At 48.8% G+C, this 9,607-nt stretch overlaps 29 non-coding genes across 29 annotated transcripts; all 29 read right to left on the bottom strand.

Moving 5' to 3' along the window:
- Positions 1 to 155: 155 nt before the first annotated feature.
- LOC147989215 (5S ribosomal RNA) lies at positions 156 to 274 on the bottom strand. The gene has a single exon (XR_015614757.1). It is a non-coding gene; the product is annotated as a 5S ribosomal RNA (ribosomal RNA).
- Positions 275 to 483: 209 nt separating this feature from the next.
- On the bottom strand, positions 484 to 602 carry LOC147989214 (5S ribosomal RNA). The gene has a single exon (XR_015614290.1). It is a non-coding gene; the product is annotated as a 5S ribosomal RNA (ribosomal RNA).
- A 209-nt stretch (positions 603 to 811) lies between these two features.
- On the bottom strand, positions 812 to 930 carry LOC147989213 (5S ribosomal RNA). Its single transcript, XR_015614756.1, has one exon. It is a non-coding gene; the product is annotated as a 5S ribosomal RNA (ribosomal RNA).
- Positions 931 to 1,139: 209 nt separating this feature from the next.
- Positions 1,140 to 1,258, bottom strand: LOC147989212 (5S ribosomal RNA). The gene has a single exon (XR_015614755.1). It is a non-coding gene; the product is annotated as a 5S ribosomal RNA (ribosomal RNA).
- A 209-nt stretch (positions 1,259 to 1,467) lies between these two features.
- On the bottom strand, positions 1,468 to 1,586 carry LOC147989211 (5S ribosomal RNA). The gene has a single exon (XR_015614754.1). It is a non-coding gene; the product is annotated as a 5S ribosomal RNA (ribosomal RNA).
- Positions 1,587 to 1,795: 209 nt separating this feature from the next.
- Positions 1,796 to 1,914, bottom strand: LOC147989210 (5S ribosomal RNA). Its single transcript, XR_015614753.1, has one exon. It is a non-coding gene; the product is annotated as a 5S ribosomal RNA (ribosomal RNA).
- A 209-nt stretch (positions 1,915 to 2,123) lies between these two features.
- LOC147989209 (5S ribosomal RNA) lies at positions 2,124 to 2,242 on the bottom strand. The gene has a single exon (XR_015614289.1). It is a non-coding gene; the product is annotated as a 5S ribosomal RNA (ribosomal RNA).
- Positions 2,243 to 2,451: 209 nt separating this feature from the next.
- Positions 2,452 to 2,570, bottom strand: LOC147989208 (5S ribosomal RNA). The gene has a single exon (XR_015614752.1). It is a non-coding gene; the product is annotated as a 5S ribosomal RNA (ribosomal RNA).
- Positions 2,571 to 2,779: 209 nt separating this feature from the next.
- Positions 2,780 to 2,898, bottom strand: LOC147989207 (5S ribosomal RNA). Its single transcript, XR_015614751.1, has one exon. It is a non-coding gene; the product is annotated as a 5S ribosomal RNA (ribosomal RNA).
- A 209-nt stretch (positions 2,899 to 3,107) lies between these two features.
- On the bottom strand, positions 3,108 to 3,226 carry LOC147989206 (5S ribosomal RNA). The gene has a single exon (XR_015614750.1). It is a non-coding gene; the product is annotated as a 5S ribosomal RNA (ribosomal RNA).
- Positions 3,227 to 3,436: 210 nt separating this feature from the next.
- LOC147989205 (5S ribosomal RNA) lies at positions 3,437 to 3,555 on the bottom strand. The gene has a single exon (XR_015614213.1). It is a non-coding gene; the product is annotated as a 5S ribosomal RNA (ribosomal RNA).
- A 209-nt stretch (positions 3,556 to 3,764) lies between these two features.
- Positions 3,765 to 3,883, bottom strand: LOC147989204 (5S ribosomal RNA). The gene has a single exon (XR_015614749.1). It is a non-coding gene; the product is annotated as a 5S ribosomal RNA (ribosomal RNA).
- A 209-nt stretch (positions 3,884 to 4,092) lies between these two features.
- On the bottom strand, positions 4,093 to 4,211 carry LOC147989203 (5S ribosomal RNA). Its single transcript, XR_015614748.1, has one exon. It is a non-coding gene; the product is annotated as a 5S ribosomal RNA (ribosomal RNA).
- Positions 4,212 to 4,420: 209 nt separating this feature from the next.
- Positions 4,421 to 4,539, bottom strand: LOC147989202 (5S ribosomal RNA). Its single transcript, XR_015614288.1, has one exon. It is a non-coding gene; the product is annotated as a 5S ribosomal RNA (ribosomal RNA).
- A 209-nt stretch (positions 4,540 to 4,748) lies between these two features.
- LOC147989201 (5S ribosomal RNA) lies at positions 4,749 to 4,867 on the bottom strand. Its single transcript, XR_015614747.1, has one exon. It is a non-coding gene; the product is annotated as a 5S ribosomal RNA (ribosomal RNA).
- A 209-nt stretch (positions 4,868 to 5,076) lies between these two features.
- LOC147989200 (5S ribosomal RNA) lies at positions 5,077 to 5,195 on the bottom strand. The gene has a single exon (XR_015614746.1). It is a non-coding gene; the product is annotated as a 5S ribosomal RNA (ribosomal RNA).
- Positions 5,196 to 5,404: 209 nt separating this feature from the next.
- Positions 5,405 to 5,523, bottom strand: LOC147989199 (5S ribosomal RNA). The gene has a single exon (XR_015614745.1). It is a non-coding gene; the product is annotated as a 5S ribosomal RNA (ribosomal RNA).
- A 210-nt stretch (positions 5,524 to 5,733) lies between these two features.
- Positions 5,734 to 5,852, bottom strand: LOC147989198 (5S ribosomal RNA). Its single transcript, XR_015614182.1, has one exon. It is a non-coding gene; the product is annotated as a 5S ribosomal RNA (ribosomal RNA).
- A 209-nt stretch (positions 5,853 to 6,061) lies between these two features.
- LOC147989197 (5S ribosomal RNA) lies at positions 6,062 to 6,180 on the bottom strand. Its single transcript, XR_015614744.1, has one exon. It is a non-coding gene; the product is annotated as a 5S ribosomal RNA (ribosomal RNA).
- Positions 6,181 to 6,389: 209 nt separating this feature from the next.
- LOC147989196 (5S ribosomal RNA) lies at positions 6,390 to 6,508 on the bottom strand. The gene has a single exon (XR_015614743.1). It is a non-coding gene; the product is annotated as a 5S ribosomal RNA (ribosomal RNA).
- Positions 6,509 to 6,717: 209 nt separating this feature from the next.
- Positions 6,718 to 6,836, bottom strand: LOC147989195 (5S ribosomal RNA). The gene has a single exon (XR_015614742.1). It is a non-coding gene; the product is annotated as a 5S ribosomal RNA (ribosomal RNA).
- Positions 6,837 to 7,046: 210 nt separating this feature from the next.
- LOC147989194 (5S ribosomal RNA) lies at positions 7,047 to 7,165 on the bottom strand. Its single transcript, XR_015614741.1, has one exon. It is a non-coding gene; the product is annotated as a 5S ribosomal RNA (ribosomal RNA).
- A 208-nt stretch (positions 7,166 to 7,373) lies between these two features.
- On the bottom strand, positions 7,374 to 7,492 carry LOC147989193 (5S ribosomal RNA). The gene has a single exon (XR_015614740.1). It is a non-coding gene; the product is annotated as a 5S ribosomal RNA (ribosomal RNA).
- Positions 7,493 to 7,701: 209 nt separating this feature from the next.
- On the bottom strand, positions 7,702 to 7,820 carry LOC147989192 (5S ribosomal RNA). Its single transcript, XR_015614739.1, has one exon. It is a non-coding gene; the product is annotated as a 5S ribosomal RNA (ribosomal RNA).
- A 210-nt stretch (positions 7,821 to 8,030) lies between these two features.
- On the bottom strand, positions 8,031 to 8,149 carry LOC147989191 (5S ribosomal RNA). Its single transcript, XR_015614322.1, has one exon. It is a non-coding gene; the product is annotated as a 5S ribosomal RNA (ribosomal RNA).
- Positions 8,150 to 8,358: 209 nt separating this feature from the next.
- LOC147989190 (5S ribosomal RNA) lies at positions 8,359 to 8,477 on the bottom strand. The gene has a single exon (XR_015614738.1). It is a non-coding gene; the product is annotated as a 5S ribosomal RNA (ribosomal RNA).
- Positions 8,478 to 8,686: 209 nt separating this feature from the next.
- Positions 8,687 to 8,805, bottom strand: LOC147989189 (5S ribosomal RNA). The gene has a single exon (XR_015614321.1). It is a non-coding gene; the product is annotated as a 5S ribosomal RNA (ribosomal RNA).
- Positions 8,806 to 9,014: 209 nt separating this feature from the next.
- On the bottom strand, positions 9,015 to 9,133 carry LOC147989188 (5S ribosomal RNA). The gene has a single exon (XR_015614737.1). It is a non-coding gene; the product is annotated as a 5S ribosomal RNA (ribosomal RNA).
- A 209-nt stretch (positions 9,134 to 9,342) lies between these two features.
- Positions 9,343 to 9,461, bottom strand: LOC147989187 (5S ribosomal RNA). The gene has a single exon (XR_015614736.1). It is a non-coding gene; the product is annotated as a 5S ribosomal RNA (ribosomal RNA).
- Positions 9,462 to 9,607: the final 146 nt, after the last annotated feature.

Here is a 9,607-nt window from a genome sequence, read left to right as displayed (position 1 = left end):
AAGACGATTGTACTTTGCTTTCCCCGCCGCTACACGCGTGAATAATGACCAACGAGCTAAAACTTACCGCAAACGTGCAAAATAATAAAACGTGGTAAATATATGTCGCGGCCGTGAGTTTTCTTTTGCACGCCGCGCAAAAAAAATTTAAAAAGGGAATGCAACACGAGGACTTCCCAGGAGGTCACCCATCCTAGTACTACTCTCGCCCAAGCACGCTTAACTTCGGAGTTCTGATGGGATCCGGTGCTTTAGTGCTGGTATGATCGCATCCGACATGTTACCCCCGTCTTCGTCCCTTATGCTTGCCCCTCCCAGCTCCACTACAAAGACGATTGTACTTTGCTTTCCCCGCCGCTACACGCGTGAATAATGACCAACGAGCTAAAACTTACCGCAAACGTGCAAAATAATAAAACGTGGTAAATATATGTCGCGGCCGTGAGTTTTCTTTCGCACGCCGCGCAAAAAAAATTTAAAAAGGGAATGCGACACGAGGACTTCCCAGGAGGTCACCCATCCTAGTACTACTCTCGCCCAAGCACGCTTAACTTCGGAGTTTTGATGGGATCCGGTGCTTTAGTGCTGGTATGATCGCATCCGACATGTTACCCCCGTCTTCGTCCCTTATGCTTGCCCCTCCCAGCTCCACTACAAAGACGATTGTACTTTGCTTTCCCCGCCGCTACACGCGTGAATAATGACCAACGAGCTAAAACTTACCGCAAACGTGCAAAATAATAAAACGTGGTAAATATATGTCGCGGCCGTGAGTTTTCTTTTGCACGCCGCGCAAAAAAAATTTAAAAAGGGAATGCAACACGAGGACTTCCCAGGAGGTCACCCATCCTAGTACTACTCTCGCCCAAGCACGCTTAACTTCGGAGTTCTGATGGGATCCGGTGCTTTAGTGCTGGTATGATCGCATCCGACATGTTACCCCCGTCTTCGTCCCTTATGCTTGCCCCTCCCAGCTCCACTACAAAGACGATCGTACTTTGCTTTCCCCGCCGCTACACGCGTGAATAATGACCAACGAGCTAAAACTTACCGCAAACGTGCAAAATAATAAAACGTGGTAAATATATGTCGCGGCCGTGAGCTTTCTTTTGCACGCCGCGCAAAAAAATTTTAAAAAGGGAATGCAACACGAGGACTTCCCAGGAGGTCACCCATCCTAGTACTACTCTCGCCCAAGCACGCTTAACTTCGGAGTTCTGATGGGATCCGGTGCTTTAGTGCTGGTATGATCGCATCCGACATGTTACCCCCGTCTTCGTCCCTTATGCTTGCCCCTCCCAGCTCCACTACAAAGACGATTGTACTTTGCTTTCCCCGCCGCTACACGCGTGAATAATGACCAACGAGCTAAAACTTACCGCAAACGTGCAAAATAATAAAACGTGGTAAATATATGTCGCGGCCGTGAGTTTTCTTTTGCACGCCGCGCAAAAAAAAATTAAAAAGGGAATGCAACACGAGGACTTCCCAGGAGGTCACCCATCCTAGTACTACTCTCGCCCAAGCACGCTTAACTTCGGAGTTCTGATGGGATCCGGTGCTTTAGTGCTGGTATGATCGCATCCGACATGTTACCCCCGTCTTCGTCCCTTATGCTTGCCCCTCCCAGCTCCACTACAAAGACGATTGTACTTTGCTTTCCCCGCCGCTACACGCGTGAATAATGACCAACGAGCTAAAACTTACCGCAAACGTGCAAAATAATAAAACGTGGTAAATATATGTCGCGGCCGTGAGTTTTCTTTTGCACGCCGCGCAAAAAAAATTTAAAAAGGGAATGCAACACGAGGACTTCCCAGGAGGTCACCCATCCTAGTACTACTCTCGCCCAAGCACGCTTAACTTCGGAGTTCTGATGGGATCCGGTGCTTTAGTGCTGGTATGATCGCATCCGACATGTTACCCCCGTCTTCGTCCCTTATGCTTGCCCCTCCCAGCTCCACTACAAAGACGATTGTACTTTGCTTTCCCCGCCGCTACACGCGTGAATAATGACCAACGAGCTAAAACTTACCGCAAACGTGCAAAATAATAAAACGTGGTAAATATATGTCGCGGCCGTGAGTTTTCTTTCGCACGCCGCGCAAAAAAAATTTAAAAAGGGAATGCGACACGAGGACTTCCCAGGAGGTCACCCATCCTAGTACTACTCTCGCCCAAGCACGCTTAACTTCGGAGTTTTGATGGGATCCGGTGCTTTAGTGCTGGTATGATCGCATCCGACATGTTACCCCCGTCTTCGTCCCTTATGCTTGCCCCTCCCAGCTCCACTACAAAGACGATTGTACTTTGCTTTCCCCGCCGCTACACGCGTGAATAATGACCAACGAGCTAAAACTTACCGCAAACGTGCAAAATAATAAAACGTGGTAAATATATGTCGCGGCCGTGAGTTTTCTTTTGCACGCCGCGCAAAAAAAATTTAAAAAGGGAATGCAACACGAGGACTTCCCAGGAGGTCACCCATCCTAGTACTACTCTCGCCCAAGCACGCTTAACTTCGGAGTTCTGATGGGATCCGGTGCTTTAGTGCTGGTATGATCGCATCCGACATGTTACCCCCGTCTTCGTCCCTTATGCTTGCCCCTCCCAGCTCCACTACAAAGACGATCGTACTTTGCTTTCCCCGCCGCTACACGCGTGAATAATGACCAACGAGCTAAAACATACCGCAAACGTGCAAAATAATAAAACGTGGTAAATATATGTCGCGGCCGTGAGTTTTCTTTTGCACGCCGCGCAAAAAAAAATTAAAAAGGGAATGCAACACGAGGACTTCCCAGGAGGTCACCCATCCTAGTACTACTCTCGCCCAAGCACGCTTAACTTCGGAGTTCTGATGGGATCCGGTGCTTTAGTGCTGGTATGATCGCATCCGACATGTTACCCCCGTCTTCGTCCCTTATGCTTGCCCCTCCCAGCTCCACTACAAAGACGATTGTACTTTGCTTTCCCCGCCGCTACACGCGTGAATAATGACCAACGAGCTAAAACTTACCGCAAACGTGCAAAATAATAAAACGTGGTAAATATATGTCGCGGCCGTGAGTTTTCTTTTGCACGCCGCGCAAAAAAAATTTAAAAAGGGAATGCAACACGAGGACTTCCCAGGAGGTCACCCATCCTAGTACTACTCTCGCCCAAGCACGCTTAACTTCGGAGTTCTGATGGGATCCGGTGCTTTAGTGCTGGTATGATCGCATCCGACATGTTACCCCCGTCTTCGTCCCTTATGCTTGCCCCTCCCAGCTCCACTACAAAGACGATCGTACTTTGCTTTGCCCGCCGCTACACGCGTGAATAATGACCAACGAGCTAAAACTTACCGCAAACGTGCAAAATAATAAAACGTGGTAAATATATGTCGCGGCCGTGAGTTTTCTTTTGCACGCCGCGCAAAAAAAAATTTAAAAAGGGAATGCAACACGAGGACTTCCCAGGAGGTCACCCATCCTAGTACTACTCTCACCCAAGCACGCTTAACTTCGGAGTTCTGATGGGATCCGGTGCTTTAGTGCTGGTATGATCGCATCCGACATGTTACCCCCGTCTTCGTCCCTTATGCTTGCCCCTCCCAGCTCCACTACAAAGACGATTGTACTTTGCTTTCCCCGCCGCTACACGCGTGAATAATGACCAACGAGCTAAAACTTACCGCAAACGTGCAAAATAATAAAACGTGGTAAATATATGTCGCGGCCGTGAGTTTTCTTTTGCACGCCGCGCAAAAAAAAATTAAAAAGGGAATGCAACACGAGGACTTCCCAGGAGGTCACCCATCCTAGTACTACTCTCGCCCAAGCACGCTTAACTTCGGAGTTCTGATGGGATCCGGTGCTTTAGTGCTGGTATGATCGCATCCGACATGTTACCCCCGTCTTCGTCCCTTATGCTTGCCCCTCCCAGCTCCACTACAAAGACGATTGTACTTTGCTTTCCCCGCCGCTACACGCGTGAATAATGACCAACGAGCTAAAACTTACCGCAAACGTGCAAAATAATAAAACGTGGTAAATATATGTCGCGGCCGTGAGTTTTCTTTTGCACGCCGCGCAAAAAAAATTTAAAAAGGGAATGCAACACGAGGACTTCCCAGGAGGTCACCCATCCTAGTACTACTCTCGCCCAAGCACGCTTAACTTCGGAGTTCTGATGGGATCCGGTGCTTTAGTGCTGGTATGATCGCATCCGACATGTTACCCCCGTCTTCGTCCCTTATGCTTGCCCCTCCCAGCTCCACTACAAAGACGATTGTACTTTGCTTTCCCCGCCGCTACACGCGTGAATAATGACCAACGAGCTAAAACTTACCGCAAACGTGCAAAATAATAAAACGTGGTAAATATATGTCGCGGCCGTGAGTTTTCTTTCGCACGCCGCGCAAAAAAAATTTAAAAAGGGAATGCGACACGAGGACTTCCCAGGAGGTCACCCATCCTAGTACTACTCTCGCCCAAGCACGCTTAACTTCGGAGTTTTGATGGGATCCGGTGCTTTAGTGCTGGTATGATCGCATCCGACATGTTACCCCCGTCTTCGTCCCTTATGCTTGCCCCTCCCAGCTCCACTACAAAGACGATTGTACTTTGCTTTCCCCGCCGCTACACGCGTGAATAATGACCAACGAGCTAAAACTTACCGCAAACGTGCAAAATAATAAAACGTGGTAAATATATGTCGCGGCCGTGAGTTTTCTTTTGCACGCCGCGCAAAAAAAATTTAAAAAGGGAATGCAACACGAGGACTTCCCAGGAGGTCACCCATCCTAGTACTACTCTCGCCCAAGCACGCTTAACTTCGGAGTTCTGATGGGATCCGGTGCTTTAGTGCTGGTATGATCGCATCCGACATGTTACCCCCGTCTTCGTCCCTTATGCTTGCCCCTCCCAGCTCCACTACAAAGACGATCGTACTTTGCTTTCCCCGCCGCTACACGCGTGAATAATGACCAACGAGCTAAAACTTACCGCAAACGTGCAAAATAATAAAACGTGGTAAATATATGTCGCGGCCGTGAGTTTTCTTTTGCACGCCGCGCAAAAAAAAATTAAAAAGGGAATGCAACACGAGGACTTCCCAGGAGGTCACCCATCCTAGTACTACTCTCGCCCAAGCACGCTTAACTTCGGAGTTCTGATGGGATCCGGTGCTTTAGTGCTGGTATGATCGCATCCGACATGTTACCCCCGTCTTCGTCCCTTATGCTTGCCCCTCCCAGCTCCACTACAAAGACGATTGTACTTTGCTTTCCCCGCCGCTACACGCGTGAATAATGACCAACGAGCTAAAACTTACCGCAAACGTGCAAAATAATAAAACGTGGTAAATATATGTCGCGGCCGTGAGTTTTCTTTTGCACGCCGCGCAAAAAAAATTTAAAAAGGGAATGCAACACGAGGACTTCCCAGGAGGTCACCCATCCTAGTACTACTCTCGCCCAAGCACGCTTAACTTCGGAGTTCTGATGGGATCCGGTGCTTTAGTGCTGGTATGATCGCATCCGACATGTTACCCCCGTCTTCGTCCCTTATGCTTGCCCCTCCCAGCTCCACTACAAAGACGATCGTACTTTGCTTTGCCCGCCGCTACACGCGTGAATAATGACCAACGAGCTAAAACTTACCGCAAACGTGCAAAATAATAAAACGTGGTAAATATATGTCGCGGCCGTGAGTTTTCTTTTGCACGCCGCGCAAAAAAAAATTTAAAAAGGGAATGCAACACGAGGACTTCCCAGGAGGTCACCCATCCTAGTACTACTCTCACCCAAGCACGCTTAACTTCGGAGTTCTGATGGGATCCGGTGCTTTAGTGCTGGTATGATCGCATTCGACATGTTACCCCCGTCTTCGTCCCTTATGCTTGCCCCTCCCAGCTCCACTACAAAGACGATTGTACTTTGCTTTCCCCGCCGCTACACGCGTGAATAATGACCAACGAGCTAAAACTTACCGCAAACGTGCAAAATAATAAAACGTGGTAAATATATGTCGCGGCCGTGAGTTTTCTTTTGCACGCCGCGCAAAAAAAATTTAAAAAGGGAATGCAACACGAGGACTTCCCAGGAGGTCACCCATCCTAGTACTACTCTCGCCCAAGCACGCTTAACTTCGGAGTTCTGATGGGATCCGGTGCTTTAGTGCTGGTATGATCGCATCCGACATGTTACCCCCGTCTTCGTCCCTTATGCTTGCCCCTCCCAGCTCCACTACAAAGACGATTGTACTTTGCTTTCCCCGCCGCTACACGCGTGAATAATGACCAACGAGCTAAAACTTACCGCAAACGTGCAAAATAATAAAACGTGGTAAATATATGTCGCGGCCGCGAGTTTTCTTTTGCACGCCGCGCAAAAAAAATTTAAAAAGGGAATGCAACACGAGGACTTCCCAGGAGGTCACCCATCCTAGTACTACTCTCGCCCAAGCACGCTTAACTTCGGAGTTCTGATGGGATCCGGTGCTTTAGTGCTGGTATGATCGCATCCGACATGTTACCCCCGTCTTCGTCCCTTATGCTTGCCCCTCCCAGCTCCACTACAAAGACGATTGTACTTTGCTTTCCCCGCCGCTACACGCGTGAATAATGACCAACGAGCTAAAACTTACCGCAAACGTGCAAAATAATAAAACGTGGTAAATATATGTCGCGGCCGTGAGTTTTCTTTTGCACGCCGCGCAAAAAAAATTTAAAAAGGGAATGCAACACGAGGACTTCCCAGGAGGTCACCCATCCTAGTACTACTCTCGCCCAAGCACGCTTAACTTCGGAGTTCTGATGGGATCCGGTGCTTTAGTGCTGGTATGATCGCATCCGACATGTTACCCCCGTCTTCGTCCCTTATGCTTGCCCCTCCCAGCTCCACTACAAAGACGATCGTACTTTGCTTTGCCCGCCGCTACACGCGTGAATAATGACCAACGAGCTAAAACTTACCGCAAACGTGCAAAATAATAAAACGTGGTAAATATATGTCGCGGCCGTGAGTTTTCTTTTGCACGCCGCGCAAAAAAAAATTTAAAAAGGGAATGCAACACGAGGACTTCCCAGGAGGTCACCCATCCTAGTACTACTCTCGCCCAAGCACGCTTAACTTCGGAGTTCTGATGGGATCCGGTGCTTTAGTGCTGGTATGATCGCATCCGACATGTTACCCCCGTCTTCGTCCCTTATGCTTGCCCCTCCCAGCTCCACTACAAAGACGATCGTACTTTGCTTTCCCCGCCGCTACACGCGTGAATAATGACCAACGAGCTAAAACTTACCGCAAACGTGCAAAATAATAAAACGTGGTAAATATATGTCGCGGCCGTGAGTTTTCTTTTGCACGCCGCGCAAAAAAAATTAAAAAGGGAATGCAACACGAGGACTTCCCAGGAGGTCACCCATCCTAGTACTACTCTCGCCCAAGCACGCTTAACTTCGGAGTTCTGATGGGATCCGGTGCTTTAGTGCTGGTATGATCGCATCCGACATGTTACCCCCGTCTTCGTCCCTTATGCTTGCCCCTCCCAGCTCCACTACAAAGACGATTGTACTTTGCTTTCCCCGCCGCTACACGCGTGAATAATGACCAACGAGCTAAAACTTACCGCAAACGTGCAAAATAATAAAACGTGGTAAATATATGTCGCGGCCGTGAGTTTTCTTTTGCACGCCGCGCAAAAAAAAATTAAAAAGGGAATGCAACACGAGGACTTCCCAGGAGGTCACCCATCCTAGTACTACTCTCGCCCAAGCACGCTTAACTTCGGAGTTCTGATGGGATCCGGTGCTTTAGTGCTGGTATGATCGCATCCGACATGTTACCCCCGTCTTCGTCCCTTATGCTTGCCCCTCCCAGCTCCACTACAAAGACGATCGTACTTTGCTTTGCCCGCCGCTACACGCGTGAATAATGACCAACGAGCTAAAACTTACCGCAAACGTGCAAAATAATAAAACGTGGTAAATATATGTCGCGGCCGTGAGTTTTCTTTTGCACGCCGCGCAAAAAAATATTTAAAAAGGGAATGCAACACGAGGACTTCCCAGGAGGTCACCCATCCTAGTACTACTCTCGCCCAAGCACGCTTAACTTCGGAGTTTTGATGGGATCCGGTGCTTTAGTGCTGGTATGATCGCATCCGACATGTTACCCCCGTCTTCGTCCCTTATGCTTGCCCCTCCCAGCTCCACTACAAAGACGATTGTACTTTGCTTTCCCCGCCGCTACACGCGTGAATAATGACCAACGAGCTAAAACTTACCGCAAACGTGCAAAATAATAAAACGTGGTAAATATATGTCGCGGCCGTGAGTTTTCTTTTGCACGCCGCGCAAAAAAAATTTAAAAAGGGAATGCAACACGAGGACTTCCCAGGAGGTCACCCATCCTAGTACTACTCTCGCCCAAGCACGCTTAACTTCGGAGTTCTGATGGGATCCGGTGCTTTAGTGCTGGTATGATCGCATCCGACATGTTACCCCCGTCTTCGTCCCTTATGCTTGCCCCTCCCAGCTCCACTACAAAGACGATCGTACTTTGCTTTCCCCGCCGCTACACGCGTGAATAATGACCAACGAGCTAAAACTTACCGCAAACGTGCAAAATAATAAAACGTGGTAAATATATGTCGCGGCCGTGAGTTTTCTTTTGCACGCCGCGCAAAAAAAATTTAAAAAGGGAATGCAACACGAGGACTTCCCAGGAGGTCACCCATCCTAGTACTACTCTCGCCCAAGCACGCTTAACTTCGGAGTTTTGATGGGATCCGGTGCTTTAGTGCTGGTATGATCGCATCCGACATGTTACCCCCGTCTTCGTCCCTTATGCTTGCCCCTCCCAGCTCCACTACAAAGACGATTGTACTTTGCTTTCCCCGCCGCTACACGCGTGAATAATGACCAACGAGCTAAAACTTACCGCAAACGTGCAAAATAATAAAATGTGGTAAATATATGTCGCGGCCGTGAGTATTCTTTTGCACGCCGCGCAAAAAAAATTTAAAAAGGGAATGCAACACGAGGACTTCCCAGGAGGTCACCCATCCTAGTACTACTCTCGCCCAAGCACGCTTAACTTCGGAGTTCTGATGGGATCCGGTGCTTTAGTGCTGGTATGATCGCATCCGACATGTTACCCCCGTCTTCGTCCCTTATGCTTGCCCCTCCCAGCTCCACTACAAAGACGATCGTACTTTGCTTTCCCCGCCGCTACACGCGTGAATAATGACCAACGAGCTAAAACTTACCGCAAACGTGCAAAATAATAAAACGTGGTAAATATATGTCGCGGCCGTGAGTTTTCTTTTGCACGCCGCGCAAAAAAAATTTAAAAAGGGAATGCAACACGAGGACTTCCCAGGAGGTCACCCATCCTAGTACTACTCTCGCCCAAGCACGCTTAACTTCGGAGTTCTGATGGGATCCGGTGCTTTAGTGCTGGTATGATCGCATCCGACATGTTACCCCCGTCTTCGTCCCTTATGCTTGCCCCTCCCAGCTCCACTACAAAGACGATTGTACTTTGCTTTCCCCGCCGCTACACGCGTGAATAATGACCAACGAGCTAAAACTTACCGCAAACGTGCAAAATAATAAAACG

This window comes from Triticum urartu, chromosome 1A, assembly GCF_056163025.1.
Source record: "Triticum urartu cultivar PI428250 chromosome 1A, HENAU_Tu73, whole genome shotgun sequence".
Classification (NCBI taxonomy): Eukaryota; Viridiplantae; Streptophyta; class Magnoliopsida; order Poales; family Poaceae; genus Triticum; species Triticum urartu.
Note: the sequence above shows the minus strand (reverse complement) of the source record. Positions and strands in the feature narration are given on the sequence as shown.